The 13,089-nt window shown below is 37.1% G+C and overlaps 7 non-coding genes across 7 annotated transcripts; all 7 read left to right on the forward strand.

The window, feature by feature from the left end:
* The first annotated feature begins 2,046 nt into the window (after positions 1 to 2,046).
* Positions 2,047 to 2,128, forward strand: TRNAL-UAG (transfer RNA leucine (anticodon UAG)). The gene has a single exon. It is a non-coding gene; the product is annotated as a tRNA-Leu (tRNA).
* A 2,546-nt stretch (positions 2,129 to 4,674) lies between these two features.
* TRNAL-UAG (transfer RNA leucine (anticodon UAG)) lies at positions 4,675 to 4,756 on the forward strand. Its single transcript has one exon. It is a non-coding gene; the product is annotated as a tRNA-Leu (tRNA).
* Positions 4,757 to 7,296: 2,540 nt separating this feature from the next.
* TRNAL-UAG (transfer RNA leucine (anticodon UAG)) lies at positions 7,297 to 7,380 on the forward strand. The gene has a single exon. It is a non-coding gene; the product is annotated as a tRNA-Leu (tRNA).
* A 3,536-nt stretch (positions 7,381 to 10,916) lies between these two features.
* TRNAL-AAG (transfer RNA leucine (anticodon AAG)) lies at positions 10,917 to 10,998 on the forward strand. The gene has a single exon. It is a non-coding gene; the product is annotated as a tRNA-Leu (tRNA).
* Positions 10,999 to 11,411: 413 nt separating this feature from the next.
* Positions 11,412 to 11,493, forward strand: TRNAL-UAG (transfer RNA leucine (anticodon UAG)). The gene has a single exon. It is a non-coding gene; the product is annotated as a tRNA-Leu (tRNA).
* A 737-nt stretch (positions 11,494 to 12,230) lies between these two features.
* TRNAL-AAG (transfer RNA leucine (anticodon AAG)) lies at positions 12,231 to 12,312 on the forward strand. The gene has a single exon. It is a non-coding gene; the product is annotated as a tRNA-Leu (tRNA).
* A 414-nt stretch (positions 12,313 to 12,726) lies between these two features.
* On the forward strand, positions 12,727 to 12,808 carry TRNAL-UAG (transfer RNA leucine (anticodon UAG)). Its single transcript has one exon. It is a non-coding gene; the product is annotated as a tRNA-Leu (tRNA).
* Positions 12,809 to 13,089: the final 281 nt, after the last annotated feature.

The raw sequence follows: 13,089 nt of genomic DNA on the forward strand, positions 1-13,089 counted from the left end.
CGATGTTGAAAGTTAGAAGGCTAACCTAGCAAGTGTCAGAATTGTGAGCATTGAGATGTCCCTAATATTGCAATGACCACCAGAAACCCAAGCACCAGTATCACGTACCTAACCCTAACCGTATGTGAATGCTCTAATAAATCTCAATATTTTTTTTTACTTCATATAAAGTGAACAAAACACATTTAAATAATCATTTGATAGATCTTTCAGCCACAGGAACACTGCACCCATGAGGTAGCATGGCCGAGCGGTCTAAGGCGCTGGATTAAGGCTCCAGTCTCTTTGGAGGCGTGGGTTCAAATGCCACTGCTGCCATGTTTATTATTGATATATATTGTTAGAGGTTGATGTTTTCATTGTTCTTTCCACAATAATGCAATTCAATTAAAAAATAAGTGTTCATCATCACATTGTTATAACAGCTAATTTCTTTCTTTGCTAACTTCCCAAAGCTGCCATATAAATTTTTCAAAAAAAATGTCAGTGATTGGTTTCAAAGTGGTAAACTCGACTAAAATGCAAATTAATTAAAAATGAACCATTTCTCATCTAGATTGCATGGCAACCAATATTCTTTAAAAAAAAATCTTTTCTCACTTATGTTAAGAGCATCTAAAATGCTTAACATAAAACAGATTTTTACGTATTTCTTTACTACAACAACAACATTTTCTGTAATTCTAGTTCTAGATTCCAGACTGTGAGAAACTATGAGCTACCTTTAAGTGTGGTAGCATGGCCGAGTGGTCTAAGGCGCTGGATTTAGGCTCCAGTCTCTTCGGAGGCGTGGGTTCAAATCTCACTACTGCCATAATTATTTTCCAAAGACAAAATCAGTTATTTTCTCTTAAAGTTCAAATTCAATCTGGTGTATGATAGTTGCTGGGACAATTCAACAACAGAGTTCAAAATTTTTTATCATATCTACTAGATACTTTTCAAAAATATTTCTAAAGACTGTAGAGACATAAAAATTAACTTGAAGTGATTACAATTGGATGCATTGGGCATCCTGGCATTCGGGAAGCTGCAAGTCAGGAAACTGATAGCAGAATCCCAAACACTGGTAAAACGACTGATTTTGGAACTCTGTCCTATGTGTAGGGGATGTTATGGTTCAATGGCAGGGGGTGGGGTAATGGTTAGGCACTAAGAAGTGAGGTTAAGAGTTTGGAACTATAGGAGTATGTTTAAGGTTATGCTGCAGATAGGAAGGGTCATGGTAAGATACTAAGAGGTTTTGGGGTTAGGCATTGGAAGGAAAAGAATTAAGGATAGGCTGCAGGTATGTTCAGTGTTAGAGTTAGGGGCTCGATGTTGAAAGTTAGAAGGCTAACCTAGCAAGTGTCAGAATTGTGAGCATTGAGATGTCCCTAATATTGCAATGACCACCAGAAACCCAAGCACCAGTATCACGTACCTAACCCTAACCGTATGTGAATGCTCTAATAAATCTCAATTTTTTTTTTACTTCATATAAAGTGAACAAAACACATTTAAATAATCATTTGATAGATCTTTCAGCCACAGGAACACTGCACCCATGAGGTAGCATGGCCGAGCGGTCTAAGGCGCTGGATTAAGGCTCCAGTGTCTTTGGAGGCGTGGGTTCAAATGCCACTGCTGCCATATTTATTATTGATATATATTGTTAGAGGTTGATGTTTTTATTGTTCTTTCCACAATAATGCAATTCAATTAAAAAATAAGTGTTCATCATCACATTGTTATAACAGCTAATTTCTTTCTTTGCTAACTTCCCAAAGCTGCCATATAAATTTTTCAAAGAAAATGTCAGTGATTGGTTTCAAAGTGGTAAACTCGACTAAAATGCAAATTAATTAAAAATTAACCATTTCTCATCTAGATTGCATGGCAACCAATATTCTTTAAAAAAAAATCTTTTCTCACTTATGTTAAGAGCATCTAAAATGCTTAACATAAAACAGATTTTTACGTATTTCTTTACTACAACAACAACATTTTCTGTAATTCTAGTTCTAGATTCCAGACTGTGAGAAACTATGAGCTACCTTTAAGTGTGGTAGCATGGCCGAGTGGTCTAAGGCGCTGGATTTAGGCTCCAGTCTCTTCGGAGGCGTGGGTTCAAATCTCACTGCTGCCATAATTATTTTCCAAAGACAAAATCAGTTATTTTCTCTTAAAGTTCAAATTCAATCTGGTGTATGATAGTTGCTGGGACAATTCAACAACAGAGTTCAAAATTTTTTATCATATCTACTAGATACTTTTCAAAAATATTTCTAAAGACTGTAGAGACATAAAAATTAACTTGAAGTGATTACAATTGGATGCATTGGGCATCCTGGCATTCGGAAAGCTGCAAGTCAGGAAACTGATAGCAGAATCCCAAACACTGGTAAAACGACTGATTTTGGAACTCTGTCCTATGTGTAGGGGATGTTATGGTTCAATGGCAGGGGGTGGGGTAATGGTTAGGCACTAAGAAGTGAGGTTAAGAGTTTGGAACTATAGGAGTATGTTTAAGGTTATGCTGCAGATAGGAAGGGTCATGGTAAGATACTAAGAGGTTTTGGGGTTAGGCATTGGAAGGAAAAGAATTAAGGATAGGCTGCAGGTATGTTCAGTGTTAGAGTTAGGGGCTCGATGTTGAAAGTTAGAAGGCTAACCTAGCAAGTGTCAGAATTGTGAGCATTGAGATGTCCCTAATATTGCAATGACCACCAGAAACCCAAGCACCAGTATCACGTACCTAACCCTAACCGTATGTGAATGCTCTAATAAATCTCAATTTTTTTTTTACTTCATATAAAGTGAACAAAACACATTTAAATAATCATTTGATAGATCTTTCAGCCACAGGAACACTGCACCCATGAGGTAGCATGGCCGAGCGGTCTAAGGCGCTGGATTAAGGCTACAGTGTCTTTGGAGGCGTGGGTTCAAATGCCACTGCTGCCATATTTATTATTGATATATATTGTTAGAGGTTGATGTTTTTATTGTTCTTTCCACAATAATGCAATTCAATTAAAAAATAAGTGTTCATCATCACATTGTTATAACAGCTAATTTCTTTCTTTGCTAACTTCCCAAAGCTGCCATATAAATTTTTCAAAGAAAATGTCAGTGATTGGTTTCAAAGTGGTAAACTCGACTAAAATGCAAATTAATTAAAAATTAACCATTTCTCATCTAGATTGCATGGCAACCAATATTCTTTAAAAAAAAATCTTTTCTCACTTATGTTAAGAGCATCTAAAATGCTTAACATAAAACAGATTTTTACGTATTTCTTTACTACAACAACAACATTTTCTGTAATTCTAGTTCTAGATTCCAGACTGTGAGAAACTATGAGTTACCTTTAAGTGTGGTAGCATGGCCGAGCGGTCTAAGGCGCTGGATTTAGTCTCCAGTCTCTTCGGAGGCGAGGGTTCAAATCCCACTGCTGCAATAATTATTTTCCAAAAACAAAATCAGTTATTTTCTCTTAAAGTTCAAATTCTATCTGGTGTATGATAGTTGCTGGGACAATTCAACAACAGAGTTCAAAAAAGTTTATCATATCTACTAGATACTTTTCAAAAATATTTCTAAAGACTGTAGAGACATAAAAATTAACTTGAAGTGATTACAATTGGATGCATTGGGCATCCTGGCATTCGGGAAGCTGCAAGTCAGGAAACTGATAGCAGAATCCCAAACACTGGTAAAACGACTGATTTTTGAACTCTGTCCTATGTGTAGGGGATGTTATGGTTCAATGGCAGGGGGTGGGGTAATGGTTAGGCACTAAGAATGGAGGTTAAGAGTTTGGAACTATAGGAGTATGTTTAAGGTTATGCTGCAGATAGGAAGGGTCATGGTAAGATACTAAGAGGTTTTGGGGTTAGGCATTGGAAGGAAAAGAATTAAGGATAGGCTGCAGGTATGTTCAGTGTTAGAGTTAGGGGCTCGATGTTGAAAGTTAGAAGGCTAACCTAGCAAGTGTCAGAATTGTGAGCATTGAGATGTCCCTAATATTGCAATGACCACCAGAAACCCAAGCACCAGTATCACGTACCTAACCCTAACCATATGTGAATGCTCTAATAAATCTCAATATGTTTTTTTACTTCATATAAAGTGAACAAAACACATTTAAATAATCATTTGATAGATCTTTGAGCCACATAAACACTGCACCCATGAGGTAGCATGGCCGAGCGGTCTAAGGCGCTGTATTAAGGCTACAGTCTTTTCAGAGGCGTGGGTTCAAATCCCACTGCTGCCATATTTATTATTGATATATATTGTTAGAGGTTGATGTTTTCATTGTTCTTTCCACAATAATGCAATTCAATAAAAAAATAAGTGTTCATCATCACATTGTTATAACAGCTAATTTCTTTCTTTGATAACTTCCCAAAGCTGCCATATAAATTTTTCAAAGAAAATGTCAGTGATTGGTTTCAAAGTGGTAAACTCGACTAAAATGCAAATTAATTAAAAATGAACCATTTCTCATCTAGATTGCATGGCAACCAATATTCTTTAAAAAAAATCTTTTCTCACTTATGTTAAGAGCATCTAAAATGCTTAACATAAAACAGATTTTTACGTATTTCTTTACTACAACAACAACATTTTCTGTAATTCTAGTTCTAGATTCCAGACTGTGAGAAACTATGAGCTACCTTTAAGTGTGGTAGCATGGCCGAGTGGTCTAAGGCGCTGGATTTAGGCTCCAGTCTCTTCGGAGGCGTGGGTTCAAATCCCACTGCTGCCATAATTATTTTCCAAAAACAAAATCAGTTATTTTCTCTTAAAGTTCAAATTCTATCTGGTGTATGATAGTTGCTGGGACAATTCAACAACAGAGTTCAAAAAGTTTATCATATCTACTAGATACTTTTCAAAAATATTTCTAAAGACTGTAGAGACATAAAAATTAACTTGAAGTGATTACAATTGGATGCATTGGGCATCCTGGCATTCGGGAAGCTGCAAGTCAGGAAACTGATAGCAGAATCCCAAACACTGGTAAAACGACTGATTTTGGAACTCTGTCCTATGTGTAGGGGATGTTATGGTTCAATGGCAGGGGGTGGGGTAATGGTTAGGCACTAAGAAGGGAGGTTAAGAGTTTGGAACTATAGGAGTATGTTTAAGGTTATGCTGCAGATAGGAAGGGTCATGGTAAGATACTAAGAGGTTTTGGGGTTAGGCATTGGAAGGAAAAGAATTAAGGATAGGCTGCAGGTATGTTCAGTGTTAGAGTTAGGGGCTCGATGTTGAAAGTTAGAAGGCTAACCTAGCAAGTGTCAGAATTGTGAGCATTGAGATGTCCCTAATATTGCAATGACCACCAGAAACCCAAGCACCAGTATCACGTACCTAACCCTAACCGTATGTGAATGCTCTAATAAATCTCAATATGTTTTTTTACTTCATATAAAGTGAACAAAACACATTTAAATAATCATTTGATAGATCTTTGAGCCACAGGAACACTGCACCCATGAGGTAGCATGGCCGAGCGGTCTAAGGCGCTGGATTAAGGCTCCAGTCTCTTTGGAGGCGTGGGTTCAAATGCCACTGCTGCCATATTTATTATTGATATATATTGTTAGAGGTTGATGTTTTTATTGTTCTTTCCACAATAATGCAATTCAATTAAAAAATAAGTGTTCATCATCACATTGTTATAACAGCTAATTTCTTTCTTTGCTAACTTCCCAAAGCTGCCATATAAATTTTTCAAAGAAAATGTCAGTGATTGGTTTCAAAGTGGTAAACTCGACTAAAATGCAAATTAATTAAAAACTAACCATTTCTCATCTAGATTGCATGGCAACCAATATTCTTTAAAAAAAAATCTTTTCTCACTTATGTTAAGAGCATCTAAAATGCTTAACATAAAACAGATTTTTACGTATTTCTTTACTACAACAACAACATTTTCTGTAATTCTAGATTCCAGACTGTGAGAAACTATGAGTTACCTTTAAGTGTGGTAGCATGGCCGAGCGGTCTAAGGCGCTGGATTTAGTCTCTAGTCTCTTCGGAGGCGTGGGTTCAAATCCCACTGCTGCAATAATTATTTTCCAAAAACAAAATCAGTTATTTTCTCTTAAAGTTCAAATTCTATCTGGTGTATGATAGTTGCTGGGACAATTCAACAACAGAGTTCAAAAAAGTTTATCATATCTACTAGATACTTTTCAAAAATATTTCTAAAGACTGTAGAGACATAAAAATTAACTTGAAGTGATTACAATTGGATGCATTGGGCATCCTGGCATTCGGGAAGCTGCAAGTCAGGAAACTGATAGCAGAATCCCAAACACTGGTAAAACGACTGATTTTGGAACTCTGTCCTATGTGTAGGGGATGTTATGGTTCAATGGCAGGGGTGGGGTAATGGTTAGGCACTAAGAATGGAGGTTAAGAGTTTGGAACTATAGGAGTATGTTTAAGGTTATGCTGCAGATAGGAAGGGTCATGGTAAGATACTAAGAGGTTTTGGGGTTAGGCATTGGAAGGAAAAGAATTAAGGATAGGCTGCAGGTATGTTCAGTGTTAGAGTTAGGGGCTCGATGTTGAAAGTTAGAAGGCTAACCTAGCAAGTGTCAGAATTGTGAGCATTGAGATGTCTCTAATATTGCAATGACCACCAGAAACCCAAGCACCAGTATCACGTACCTAACCCTAACCATATGTGAATGCTCTAATAAATCTCAATATGTTTTTTTACTTCATATAAAGTGAACAAAACACATTTAAATAATCATTTGATAGATCTTTGAGCCACATGAACACTGCACCCATGAGGTAGCATGGCCGAGCGGTCTAAGGCGCAGGATTAAGGCTCCAGTCTTTTCGGAGGCGTGGGTTCAAATCCCACTGCTGCCATATTTATTATTGATATATATTGTTAGAGGTTGATGTTTTCATTGTTCTTTCCACAATAATGCAATTCAATTAAAAAATAAGTGTTCATCATCACATTGTTATAACAGCTAATTTCTTTTTTTGCTAACTTCCCAAAGCTGCCATATAAATTTTTCAAAGAAAATGTCAGTGATTGGTTTCAAAGTGGTAAACTCGACTAAAATGCAAATTAATTAAAAATTAACCATTTCTCATCTAGATTGCATGGCAACCAATATTCTTTAAAAAAAAATCTTTTCTCACTTATGTTAAGAGCATCTAAAATGCTTAACATAAAACAGATTTTTACGTATTTCTTTACTACAACAACAACATTTTCTGTAATTCTAGTTCTAGATTCCAGACTGTGAGAAACTATGAGATACCTTTAAGTGTGGTAGCATGGCCGAGAGCGGTCTAAGGCGCTGGATTTAGGCTCCAGTCTCTTTGGAGGCGTGGGTTCAAATCCCACTGCTGCCATAATTATTTTCCAAAAACAATATCAGTTATTTTCTCTTAAAGTTCAAATTCTATCTGGTGTATGATAGTTGCTGGGACAATTCAACAACAGAGTTCAAAAAAGTTTATCATATCTACTAGATACTTTTCAAAAATATTTCTAAAGACTGTAGAGACATAAAAATTAACTTGAAGTGATTACAATTGGATGCATTGGGCATCCTGGCATTCGGGAAGCTGCAAGTCAGGAAACTGATAGCAGAATCCCAAACACTGGTAAAACGACTGATTTTGGAACTCTGTCCTATGTGTAGGGGATGTTATGGTTCAATGGCAGGGGGTGGGGTAATGGTTAGGCACTAAGAAGGGAGGTTAAGAGTTTGGAACTGTAGGAGTATGTTTAAGGTTATGCTGCAGATAGGAAGGGTCATGGTAAGATACTAAGAGGTTTTGGGGTTAGGCATTGGAAGGAAAAGAATTAAGGATAGGCTGCAGGTATGTTCAGTGTTAGAGTTAGGGGCTCGATGTTGAAAGTTAGAAGGCTAACCTAGCAAGTGCATTTGGGAAGCTGCAAGTCAGGAAACTGATAGCAGAATCCCAAACACTGGTAAAACGACTGATTTTGGAACTCTGTCCTATGTGTAGGGGATGTTATGGTTCAATGGCAGGTGGTGGGGTAATGGTTAGGCACTAAGAAGGGAGGTTAAGAGTTTGGAACTATAGGAGTATGTTTAAGGTTATGCTGCAGATAGGAAGGGTCATGGTAAGATACTAAGAGGTTTTGGGGTTAGGCATTGGAAGGAAAAGAATTAAGGATAGGCTGCAGGTATGTTCAGTGTTAGAGTTAGGGGCTCGATGTTGAAAGTTAGAAGGCTAACCTAGCAAGTGTCAGAATTGTGAGCATTGAGATGTCCCTAATATTGCAATGACCACCAGAAACCCAAGCACCAGTATCACGTACCTAATCCTAACCATATGTGAATGCTCTAATAAATATCAATATGTTTTTTTTACTTCATATAAAGTGAACAATACACATTTAAATAATCATTTGATAGATCTTTGAGCCACATGAACACTGTACCCATGAGGTAGCGTGGCCGAGCGGTCTAAGGCGCTGGATTAAGGCTCCAGTCTCTTCGGAGGCGTGGGTTCAAATCCCACTGCTGCAATAATTATTTTCCAAAAACAAAATCAGTTATTTTCTCTTAAAGTTCAAATTCTATCTGGTGTATGATAGTTGCTGGGACAATTCAACAACAGAGTTCAAAAAAGTTTATCATATCTACTAGATACTTTTCAAAAATATTTCTAAAGACTGTAGAGACATAAAAATTAACTTGAAGTGATTACAATTGGATGCATTGGGCATCCTGGCATTCGGGAAGCTGCAAGTCAGGAAACTGATAGCAGAATCCCAAACACTGGTAAAACGACTGATTTTGGAACTCTGTCCTATGTGTAGGGGATGTTATGGTTCAATGGCAGGGGTGGGGTAATGGTTAGGCACTAAGAATGGAGGTTAAGAGTTTGGAACTATAGGAGTATGTTTAAGGTTATGCTGCAGATAGGAAGGGTCATGGTAAGATACTAAGAGGTTTTGGGGTTAGGCATTGGAAGGAAAAGAATTAAGGATAGGCTGCAGGTATGTTCAGTGTTAGAGTTAGGGGCTCGATGTTGAAAGTTAGAAGGCTAACCTAGCAAGTGTCAGAATTGTGAGCATTGAGATGTCTCTAATATTGCAATGACCACCAGAAACCCAAGCACCAGTATCACGTACCTAACCCTAACCATATGTGAATGCTCTAATAAATCTCAATATGTTTTTTTACTTCATATAAAGTGAACAAAACACATTTAAATAATCATTTGATAGATCTTTGAGCCACATGAACACTGCACCCATGAGGTAGCATGGCCGAGCGGTCTAAGGCGCAGGATTAAGGCTCCAGTCTTTTCGGAGGCGTGGGTTCAAATCCCACTGCTGCCATATTTATTATTGATATATATTGTTAGAGGTTGATGTTTTCATTGTTCTTTCCACAATAATGCAATTCAATTAAAAAATAAGTGTTCATCATCACATTGTTATAACAGCTAATTTCTTTCTTTGCTAACTTCCCAAAGCTGCCATATAAATTTTTCAAAGAAAATGTCAGTGATTGGTTTCAAAGTGGTAAACTCGACTAAAATGCAAATTAATTAAAAATTAACCATTTCTCATCTAGATTGCATGGCAACCAATATTCTTTAAAAAAAAATCTTTTCTCACTTATGTTAAGAGCATCTAAAATGCTTAACATAAAACAGATTTTTACGTATTTCTTTACTACAACAACAACATTTTCTGTAATTCTAGTTCTAGATTCCAGACTGTGAGAAACTATGAGATACCTTTAAGTGTGGTAGCATGGCCGAGAGCGGTCTAAGGGGCTGGATTTAGGCTCCAGTCTCTTTGGAGGCGTGGGTTCAAATCCCACTGCTGCCATAATTATTTTCCAAAAACAATATCAGTTATTTTCTCTTAAAGTTCAAATTCTATCTGGTGTATGATAGTTGCTGGGACAATTCAACAACAGAGTTCAAAAAAGTTTATCATATCTACTAGATACTTTTCAAAAATATTTCTAAAGACTGTAGAGACATAAAAATTAACTTGAAGTGATTACAATTGGATGCATTGGGCATCCTGGCATTCGGGAAGCTGCAAGTCAGGAAACTGATAGCAGAATCCCAAACACTGGTAAAACGACTGATTTTGGAACTCTGTCCTATGTGTAGGGGATGTTATGGTTCAATGGCAGGGGGTGGGGTAATGGTTAGGCACTAAGAAGGGAGGTTAAGAGTTTGGAACTGTAGGAGTATGTTTAAGGTTATGCTGCAGATAGGAAGGGTCATGGTAAGATACTAAGAGGTTTTGGGGTTAGGCATTGGAAGGAAAAGAATTAAGGATAGGCTGCAGGTATGTTCAGTGTTAGAGTTAGGGGCTCGATGTTGAAAGTTAGAAGGCTAACCTAGCAAGTGCATTTGGGAAGCTGCAAGTCAGGAAACTGATAGCAGAATCCCAAACACTGGTAAAACGACTGATTTTGGAACTCTGTCCTATGTGTAGGGGATGTTATGGTTCAATGGCAGGTGGTGGGGTAATGGTTAGGCACTAAGAAGGGAGGTTAAGAGTTTGGAACTATAGGAGTATGTTTAAGGTTATGCTGCAGATAGGAAGGGTCATGGTAAGATACTAAGAGGTTTTGGGGTTAGGCATTGGAAGGAAAAGAATTAAGGATAGGCTGCAGGTATGTTCAGTGTTAGAGTTAGGGGCTCGATGTTGAAAGTTAGAAGGCTAACCTAGCAAGTGTCAGAATTGTGAGCATTGAGATGTCCCTAATATTGCAATGACCACCAGAAACCCAAGCACCAGTATCACGTACCTAATCCTAACCATATGTGAATGCTCTAATAAATATCAATATGTTTTTTTTACTTCATATAAAGTGAACAATACACATTTAAATAATCATTTGATAGATCTTTGAGCCACATGAACACTGTACCCATGAGGTAGCGTGGCCGAGCGGTCTAAGGCGCTGGATTAAGGCTCCAGTCTCTTCGGAGGCGTGGGTTCAAATCCCACTGCTGCCATATTTATTATTGATATATATTGTTTGAGGTTGATGTTTTCATTGTTCTTTCCACAATAATGCAATTCAATTAAAAAATAAGTGTTCATCATCACATTGTTATAACAGCTAATTTCTTTCTTTGATAACTTCCCAAAGCTGCCATATAAATTTTTCAAAGAAAATGTCAGTGATTGGTTTCAAAGTGGTAAACTCGACTAAAATGCAAATTAATTAAAAATTAACCATTTCTCATCTAGATTGCATGGCAACCAATATTCTTTAAAAAAAATCTTTTCTCACTTATGTTAAGAGCATCTAAAATGCTTAACATAAAACAGATTTTTACGTATTTCTTTACTACAACAACAACATTTTCTGTAATTCTAGTTCTAGATTCCAGACTGTGAGAAACTATGAGTTACCTTTAAGTGTGGTAGTGTGGCCGAGCGGTCTAAGGCGCTGGATTTAGGCTCCAGTCTCTTCGGAGGCGTGGGTTCAAATCCCACTGCTGCCATAATTATTCTCCAAAAACAAAATCAGTTATTTTCTCTTAAAGTTCAAATTCAATCTGGTGTATGATAGTTGCTGGGACAATTCAACAACAGAGTTCAAAATTTTTTATCATATCTACTAGATACTTTTCAAAAATATTTCTAAAGACTGTAGAGACATAAAAATTAACTTGAAGTGATTACAATTGGATGCATTGGGCATCCTGGCATTCGGGAAGCTGCAAGTCAGGAAACTGATAGCAGAATCCCAAACACTGGTAAAACGACTGATTTTTGAACTCTGTCCTATGTGTAGGGGATGTTATGGTTCAATGGCAGGGGGTGGGGTAATGGTTAGGCACTAAGAATGGAGGTTAAGAGTTTGGAACTATAGGAGTATGTTTAAGGTTATGCTGCAGATAGGAAGGGTCATGGTAAGATACTAAGAGGTTTTGGGGTTAGGCATTGGAAGGAAAAGAATTAAGGATAGGCTGCAGGTATGTTCAGTGTTAGAGTTAGGGGCTCGATGTTGAAAGTTAGAAGGCTAACCTAGCAAGTGTCAGAATTGTGAGCATTGAGATGTCCCTAATATTGCAATGACCACCAGAAACCCAAGCACCAGTATCACGTACCTAACCCTAACCATATGTGAATGCTCTAATAAATCTCAATATGTTTTTTTACTTCATATAAAGTGAACAAAACACATTTAAATAATCATTTGATAGATCTTTGAGCCACATAAACACTGCACCCATGAGGTAGCATGGCCGAGCGGTCTAAGGCGCTGGATTAAGGCTCCAGTCTTTTCAGAGGCGTGGGTTCAAATCCCACTGCTGCCATATTTATTATTGATATATATTGTTAGAGGTTGATGTTTTCATTGTTCTTTCCACAATAATGCAATTCAATAAAAAAATAAGTGTTCATCATCACATTGTTATAACAGCTAATTTCTTTCTTTGCTAACTTCCCAAAGCTGCCATATAAATTTTTCAAAGAAAATGTCAGTGATTGGTTTCAAAGTGGTAAACTCGACTAAAATGCAAATTAATTAAAAATGAACCATTTCTCATCTAGATTGCATGGCAACCAATATTCTTTAAAAAAAAATCTTTTCTCACTTATGTTAAGAGCATCTAAAATGCTTAACATAAAACAGATTTTTACGTATTTCTTTACTACAACAACAACATTTTCTGTAATTCTAGTTCTAGATTCCAGACTGTGAGAAACTATGAGCTACCTTTATGTGTGGTAGCATGGCCGAGTGGTCTAAGGCGCTGGATTTAGGCTCCAGTCTCTTCGGAGGCGTGGGTTCAAATCCCACTGCTGCCATAATTATTTTCCAAAAACAAAATCAGTTATTTTCTCTTAAAGTTCAAATTCTATCTGGTGTATGATAGTTGCTGGGACAATTCAACAACAGAGTTCAAAAAAGTTTATCATATCTACTAGATACTTTTCAAAAATATTTCTAAAGACTGTAGAGACATAAAAATTAACTTGAAGTGATTACAATTGGATGCATTGGGCATCCTGGCATTCGGGAAGCTGCAAGTCAGGAAACTGATAGCAGAATCCCAAACACTGGTAAAACGACTGATTTTGGAACTCTG

This window comes from Crinia signifera, unplaced genomic scaffold (assembly GCF_055691185.1).
Source record: "Crinia signifera unplaced genomic scaffold, ASM5569118v1 HAP2_SCAFFOLD_130, whole genome shotgun sequence".
In the NCBI taxonomy this organism is placed as follows: domain Eukaryota; kingdom Metazoa; phylum Chordata; class Amphibia; order Anura; family Myobatrachidae; genus Crinia; species Crinia signifera.